The following is an 8648-nucleotide window of genomic DNA, read 5'->3' as shown; positions in this document are numbered from 1 at the left end:
ACACACACACACACACACACACACACCACACATACATACGTAAAGAAGCATTTTGGAAGTGGAAACATATAGCCTATACGTTACTGAGAATAAAGAATAAATTCATCTTAAGACTTTATAGCATCATGTATGTTGTATTACTGCATTATAGCTGTTTTTTGCTATTTAAATCTTGTTTTGGTAACAGATTCTTGGAGGGTGTGTGTTTGAAGCCCGCCAAGCTCACTGTTAGACCTTCCTTAGATTGTTAAACAATAAACACAGCAATAAAGTGTCTATAGAGTGTCTATAGAGCTTGTGTCAGCTTGTGTTTGTATTTAATTCATTTAATTGAATTATTGAATCGTAGTTCAACTGAAACAGCAAAGAAACCTTTTTTTCTTACAACTTATTCCACCAGGTGGCGGTAAATACCCATTCAGTCACATTCCTGAAGTCCTGAAAGTGACTTTGCTCCACTGTATTTATACATAAAATACATTTATGTTAAGTAATATAATGCATAACTAATATAGTACATTTATTTATCATGTCACTATGTGCAGTATAGGCAGGCTGGATATCAAATACGTGTAATGCTCTTTTATTCACTTTAACAAATCTCTAAAAGTGGTTACGTTTTCATAACAGCATATGTTATCTCTATTACTTCAGTGTTTTATTTTTAGGCACATAAACTATTCATTTAATGATTAATTAACTTGCAACTATCTTTATGTAACTGCACAAACTCTGTCTGACATGAAAGGCAGCAAATTGAAGATAAAAGCTCGAGAGAAAAAAGCACACTTGTGGACCTTAAGGTTACAATTGTTACACATATAGTTTATGGGGTGGACTTTGTTGTAAAGGCTCAGGTTTATTATTCTGCCAGCATATGAACAAGGGGGTGCTTATTAAAGTATATGTATTTAAAGGTTTTAGTTTATACATTTATTCATTAGTTTTATTTGTAAGAAGCAATGTACAAAAACACTGGAAGAGAAAAACAAACAAAACAAACACATATCTAACATGCAAGTAATAATAAAAGAATCTTTGCATTATTAAGCATACAATAGCAATAGTACTTTATTATTTCTAAAATATAAAAAAGAGATTATTAGACTGAACTTACAGCACTGTGCAAAAGTCTCTTCCCACTCCTTTCTTTTGCTTCCAAGGAGCCAGACTTCCATGTAATATTTTAAAGTGAGCAGCAGTTCTCCAGGCTTTCTGAAATTATTTCACAATTTTTCTTTAGACATTGGCTGCTTTTTCTTTAATTTTCAGTCCATTCCTTGTACCAGAGCATTTTTTACATTTTCTACTGTTTGTGAAGCCATTCAAGTATAAAAAAAAGCCACACAACTCAGGGGAAAAACCAGTCTTGCACAATAGTGTAATATTGCCAAAACCAAATTTGAAATCTATTTTTAGTCACTTTGTTACTAGCAGAATGTTGTAAAAACACATTTGGTTATACAAAAAAAGTGAAACATAACATAGTTTGCCACAAATAAAATGTTTTTGCGCTAGCAAGGTGCCTCCTAAAGAGAAATAAGCCCAAGTGTGTTTTTGCCTTACATACTGTACTTACTTTTACGTTTACACATTTGTGCGTAAATCGCTGCACCTATTTCCTATCGTTTATCTATCTATATATATAAAACATACTTGACAGTGGATTATTACTGTTATAAGTAGATAAAGAAATCAGCCACAGATGCGTTTTAAGCTGTCTCTGCTAGTCTACAGCTGTCTGCAAGGCGGGGTCAGTATTTGGCAGCTGTCTCGTGCTGCGCTCACAGTAAAGGAGGCGGGGCCAGTATTTGGCAGGTTCGTCCCTGGAGGGTGTGTGTGTGTATGTGTGCGAGTCTCTCCAAGCAACGACCTGCGAACGGGCATCCGAGCCAGTCTGAGCAAAAAAACAGGAACCACATTAATTTCGAGTGTCTTTGCAATGTTCCCGACGATATTTCTACATTATTTGCTTTGATCTCGTCAAAGTTACCGTCTCACCAGAAGTCGGCTTCAGAAACGAAACAAGAAATTAATGCATCTCGCCTCGCTTTCCTGTTTGTTTTGACCTGGTAAGGTACCCCGGAGCGTCTGATTAGCTTTCCTTGCTAACAGCTCTTCTTCTGGTTCTCTCAGCATCTTAAACGCTAACTAATGCTAGCCTGCTAAGCTAACTCTGTCTGACCATTTCTATTATGTGTTTATATCATTTTTTTCTCATGTATACCTGATATGATATATCTGCTCTATATGTGTCTTTACGTAGAGGCTAATATTAAAGCGCACAGCGGGGCTTAAAACCGTTTGCGACTACATTTGTGGTCACTGTGAGCTAGTGGCTAACGGATAGCACCGAATAGCAGTTCCATCACATCTGTGGCTCCTCCGCAGGCACGGCAAGCTAATTCGGAGGCAGAAAAAGAAACTCCTAAATAATTGAGTGTTTAAGGCTTTTATCAGTACCGCAAGATTAAAAAAAAACACTCAATTGGTTTTTAAAAAAAAAAGTTTTGTGTACATTTGACAATATATATAAATTATGGAGTTGTGTGATATTGCTTGTGCATCAAGAATATGAGACGCAGTAGGTAGGATAGTTTAAAATCATCCGGTTATGACGGGTTTTTATACAGGATTATACGGAAACCGTTTTGAAATCTGTGTTCCTGGAATTCGTGTTCTCCCGAGTTGTAGATGGTTTCGTTTTCTGTTCTGTTTATTTCTGGAAAGCTTCATCACTGACACAGATGCTTCCTGCTCGGATGCATTTAACTGTGTGTGCTGGAATGTTCGCCAATGCTTAGGTTCACATGATTTGATACGAAGCTGTGCTGATCCAGATGAGGATATGTATATGTGCAATAATTGCGTCAGCAATGGCGTTACATTGAAATGAGAGGCTGACGTTTATTTCTGAGCTTTTTGAAGTCTTGGTGATTGCATAATGGCATCCGGCAACATGTCAAGAAGCATGACGGGTTGGTCTTCATACGCTGTACAGTGTGCATAAGTAAAAGAACTTCCATGTGTATGAAAACTAGACTGTGATTCACAAATATTCATAAATATTTGGCCAATTTAGGTCATAAATGAGGCATTAGTTAAGAGGAATTTACCAGTATATCCAGGTATGTTGTTAGTAATATTATTTCTGTGCCTACCATATAGGTTCCAAGTAATTTTTTCACTTTATGACTTGTAGGAGTTAATTCTATAAAACCCTTTTAGTTTGAATACATTTCAAACTACAGCGCACCTAAATAATACACATTCACAATTATTAGTTATACCTCTTAAAGTGCTCATTAACACAAATACCTAATTAGGAAGTCACGTGGCAGCAACTCAATGGATTCAGGCATGCAGACTTTGTCAAGTCAACCCGCTGAAGTTTAAACTTAGCATCAGAATGAGGAAGAAAAGTGGTTTCAATAACTTTGAACTTGGTTTGACTGTTGGTGCCAGATGGGCTAGTCTGAGTATTTTCCTACACACCTCTCTGTACTATGCACAAGTAAAACAAGTGCTCTCACAATCTAGTTTGAAGTTCAGTCTGGTCTGGAAAAGGGAAAATATCAAGTGAGCAAAAGCTCTTTGGATAAAAAGCCTTGTTTGTGCCAGAGGTCAGAGAAGAAAGCTGCTTTGAGTTGACAGGCAATCAACAGGGGCTTGAATATCAGCAGTTGGGCTCAACTGTCTTAAAACTGTGTTTAAATGGTACATAATAAATTCAAAATAAAATGTTTGCTGCAATGCTACCTTTGCCCCTGTTTTTAAATAAAGTCAATATATAGCAAGTCTTTGTTGTAAAGCTTTGATACAAACTCCATTTGGACTTGTCAGGATAAACAGTGTTTTAGCCTTGAGGAATTACCCAGTATGCTGTTAAGCGGCATAATTGTGTAAATATGAAGTTATTAATTAAATAGTTTGTTTGACAACTTGTGTCCTAGGATTGTTCCCAGTTGAAGAGATTTGCAGATTTGTAATGGCTGTCCTTATAATGTGTATGATTCATAGGACAGGAACTATGAGTGAGAAGACTCTACAGTCATAAAAGCCCCCTTCTCATGCGCTTCAGCAGTATCCATGGCAGTAATAAGATAAATAATAATATAAGCTATTTGAAAGGACACGGTGGGCGTTGTATCTTTTAACTGGTACAGCATTTATGAAAGACTGGTACACTGCTCAGCACTGCGTAATTTGCAGTCATAAATACCATTTATGACTTCGAGATTTTTAATTGTAATAAAAAGCTTCGTTTTATTTTGGTAGTAAATGATACATTTCTGTTGTTTGTCAGACGAAACAAGTTAACTAGATTTCAAATTATGCTATGAAAAGCTTTTTATGAAATTTACATTAGAAAATATATGTGATTAAGTTGATTGGGAATTAAAATGAGTTGTTCTGTGACATCATCAGCTAACCAAATGATGGGGATGGCATTTTGATAACTAGAGATATACTAATATATCAACAGAACATTTGCATTGGTCTTGATCAGTTGCAGAAGTCAATGTTATCAATTTTATAATGGGTAAATATATATCAGGATTGTTACAAAGGGCTGAAAGACTTGTAACAGTTATGTTACAAGCTGTCCAGACGATAGATTATATGTTATTTATGTCACAAAACTGTCCTGGCAGTAATTTAATACAGAAGCAACCTCTGATTTGTTTCCAATCTGTTCTGATTGGATAATCTATATTGTGTTGAGCTCTTCAGATATAAAATAAGAATTATTTTTATCTACTTTAGTCTTAGGCCTTCTCAGTACAGTATAACCTGTTACCAAAACACTAGTGTCTAAGAAACAACAGGTGGATCTATACAGGTCAGTGGAAAAAATGAAAAGTAGTTGTAAAGTCAGCTGCTGTAAAAACACCTTGGATTTAATCTGACAGTACTTTACAATCTAAAGTGGTCTTATACAACAGTCCTCCAATACAGTCTACCTTAATAAAGGTTATAATTGTCCATGTTTGATGAAACTGTTTAAGCAAAGTGTTGATTCAGCTTTATGGTCATTCTAGAGTTGAGTTCTGGAGTTGTTGGTGTAAATGAGCTAGATAATGGGAGCGCAAACATCTCTCTAATAAAAGCTGATCAGTATGATTTTATTGTGATTGATTTGAAATGGGCTGCATTAACTTTAACTTAATGTGGAACTGCAGTTAAAATCTATTTAAAATTTTTATTACTTCTCCAGTGATTTTATCAATTTTATCAATTTTAATAACCGGTTTCCTCTCACAGTGCATATACATGCATGTTAGGTTAACTGGTGATTCTAAATTGGCTATAAGTGTGTATGTGAGTATGAAGGGATGACTTTCCATTTATGCTAGACCTGCAAAAGACAGGCCGCCTGCCTAGGGAGTACTTTACCTCTCACTACATGAAAACTGTTCCAGCCCTAAGTTGGGTAAGATGGATGGATGAAGCTGTACATTTTCCAAAAATGGTGACAATGGCTCTTACTCTTAGAGGCTCTTAGAGTGGAGTGTAACATATTAAGCCCTAAATACAGGAGAAAAAGCAGTAATTTGTCATATTGTGACAGGAATCGGTATGATTTTCAAATATTCAAGTTGTCATCCACTAATAAGAATGAGTAGTGACTGGGTGGTGGCGTAGCTCACTGGGTTGAGTAGAGGATCCATATGCCACATTCAAGAATAATTGGATAAGTTAGTATTTTTTTTTTCATGAGATGCCTAGATGTTAACAGCTGGAAATTTAATAATTACAGTAATTATTTTACCTCTAGTCACCTACTATACCTACTTATAACTAACTATTAATACTGAAATCAAATAAAAATTAAATTCTCATTAAGTGTACTTAAACTGAACCTGCAGCCCTTTATGTGGAGTCTCTCACGTATGCACATACCAACAGAGTCAGAAATCTCCAGCCTCCTACAGTGTCAGATAAGACATACATGTAAGACGACCCATAGTTTTTATATGGAAGGAAAAACACACACACACACACACAGCAGTGTCAAAATCACGCAGCTGCCTGGAGTGTGAAACTATTGTTGCCTAGTCATTGAATGTTTTTTTTTGTTGTTGTTTTTTAAATGCTGTGTATAGGGCCCCAAGCCAAACTAAATATGCCCCAAAGTTTGCTAAAGCTGGAGCAATACCAGAAAGCTACAAAATTAAATCTCATTTGGTTTATGTTAGCACGTATATAGCAAATATGCTTTGTAACTTATAACTAGTAGAATTGGTGAAAACACCATTTGTATGTTTGTATGTCATGTGTAAGCACAAGGCTAAGTACTCAGTGATGGACAACAACAAACTCCCATGAAAAGGAGTAGCAATATCAAAGTATGTAGCTACAAGCTGAGGAAATCCAAAGCACTGCCTTCTGTTGTAAATTAAACCAAAACTGCCCGAAGGCAGTGTCATGCTGTGTGTCACTGACCTGGCTCAAAGACTGTGTAAATGGAGATGGTTCACTGGGTGGCTATAGAAACGAAAGCTTCTACATGAGGGAAAAAACCCTCATAGAAGCTTTTTCCCTCATATTCTGTCATTTACCTTGAATAACAAAGAATATCAGAACTTTAACTGTAGAGTAGGGCTGCACGATTTTGCATAAAATGAGAATCATGATTTTTTGGCTTAGATTTGAGGTCACGATTCTCTCACGATTTTCTTTTCCAATATAAATATTTATTGCGCTTATTAACAACTGCACATCAACTTCGTAACAGTTGAGACTGAACATAAAAACAATAAATAAACATAAAAACAACAAATGTCTCACGTTTTGTGGTTGCCGCAAAATGTTGTACTGCTTGAAATTCCGTCTCCACCGTTGCTCGACGCTGCGTGTATAGAGCAGGTAGTGCAACAATAGAAAAATAGTTGCGGGACGGCACCGTGTAGCGTTTGTCTAGGGTGTTGATCATTTTCCTAAATCCCTCGTTTTGCACAGTGTTGATGGGAGCCATATCTTTGGTCAGGTGATAAGTAATAGCCTCCGTAATTTCTTTGTGCCTGCGGGAGTTCGACGGGTATAGGGAAGCGCTGTATAAGGTTCCCGTTATTGATGTTTGGGTGGTTGACCGGGACGGATTTTCTCCTGTCACTTTCTCGTCATCCCTGACGTGCTCTCCGTTGTTTTTTCCCTGCTTAGCATCACACGGCACAGCTTCTGTATCACGTGGTATAAGGCTCCGCCCTTGTCATTTGTTGAGCAGGGAGAGTGAGCGCTTGTTTTCATGCAGATTACGTCCCGGATCAAAATGCGGTACAATCGTTGTCGTCGTCTTTTTTTTTTTTTTTTTTTGAAATCGTTGTCATTCGGAAATGAGATCGCACATAAGTATGAATCGAGATCGCGATTTTCTAACGATTAATCGTGCAGCCCTAACATAGAGAATAGATGGAAATGATGAAAATCACCCTTTGGTTTGATAAATACCATGTGTGCATGCTTTAGGACTTCCACCAACAGGTATGACTAGTATGATTCTTTTGGCATGTATGTATTTAATTGCTAAGTGCTCTCAAACATGGAGCTATCACTGTTTCCTCAATGACAGTAAACAGCTCAGTAAAAATCGCTGTGTCAGGCAATTATGAAATCAGGAAGTCATGTGAAAGTACAGTTTGTCACTACTTCTAAAAAACTGACACAAAATGCATTAAGTTATCAAGCTCCTTGTGGTATGAAATAACACTTTGCAGAAGTGGTCAGTAAGGAGAGTGGTGAGGGGGATAGATGGCACTTGGGTCTGGTATAAACTAAATGTCCCACGTATAAACTGATCTCTGGAGAATGCTAGAGAATCAGTCTTGTGTAAAGATCTGACTGATCATCTTTAAAAGATCAGTGTTGAGTGCCATGAAGGGAAAAACTATGAAAAAGAGAGATGGAGTTGGGGGGGGAAGTAAAACAAGGTCCTCATTGCACTTTGAAGGACTTGACTGATCTTTTTGCTCATGTCTGAGTGCGAAATACCTTAAAAGGCCTTGCAGCCTCCAGGCTTTGTGGGTCAGAACTGTTTGGGCAGCAACAATGAGCCAATAGAGAGTGGTTACAATCTTTTGACAATTTGTATTTACGTTTGAAAATTCCAAATCAGAAATTGATAATTACATTTATAAGTTTAAAACAATTCACTTTGTTTAGTCTGTTAGTAGATAAACAGTATACTTCTCACGGGTTTTGATCTCGTTTCTATTTGCTGTAGTTATTTGATGAAAGCAGTTCTTAATTTTAGTTTGGAGTTCATTTGAAAAGCAGAGCACTACAGTATTCAATTAGGCAGATGGAGAAATCCTGTACTGAGCAGCTGGTTGGGGTTAAGTAATCTGGGGCTGACACCGTGTTCTCAGTAGGTTTAAGGACAGTGCCCTAGCCGTACAGTATCTGCTGAGTGTCGAGCAACCACAGAGATTGCCTGGTGAGCAAGGTCATATAACTGTAAATACAGCATGACAAACGACCATAAAATATATTTGTAACTCTTAGCACTATTTTGTACAGTATTTGCAGACCTTTGTACATTAAGCCTGCGGTTTTCTTCCTGCTTTGGAAAGCCCCAGTCGCTAAATATCTGTAAGTGTATTGGTTTCTATATCTATTTTCAGTTTTGGTTTGCATAATTAGTTGCC

The 8648-nt window shown here is 37.0% G+C and overlaps 1 protein-coding gene across 5 annotated transcripts in view; it reads left to right on the top strand.

Moving 5' to 3' along the window:
* The first annotated feature begins 1815 nt into the window (after positions 1-1815).
* The window catches only part of fam13b (family with sequence similarity 13 member B), a 69211-nt gene continuing 62378 nt past the window's right edge, over positions 1816-8648 (top strand). For 3 of the 5 annotated variants that reach the window (XM_013909160.1, XM_013909162.1, XM_013909159.1), the window contains exon 1: positions 1816-2072. The gene's annotated coding sequence lies outside the window, so the exon portion shown is untranslated. The remainder of the gene's footprint in view (positions 2073-8648) is intronic. The other 2 variants (XM_013909161.1, XM_013909163.1) reach the window with 1 other exon arrangement.

This window comes from Pundamilia nyererei, unplaced genomic scaffold (assembly GCF_000239375.1).
Source record: "Pundamilia nyererei isolate P.nyererei 1_Seehausen unplaced genomic scaffold, PunNye1.0 scaffold00020, whole genome shotgun sequence".
Classification (NCBI taxonomy): Eukaryota; Metazoa; Chordata; class Actinopteri; order Cichliformes; family Cichlidae; genus Pundamilia; species Pundamilia nyererei.
The sequence above is the reverse complement of the archived record's forward strand: the minus strand, read 5'-3'. Positions and strand labels throughout refer to the sequence as shown.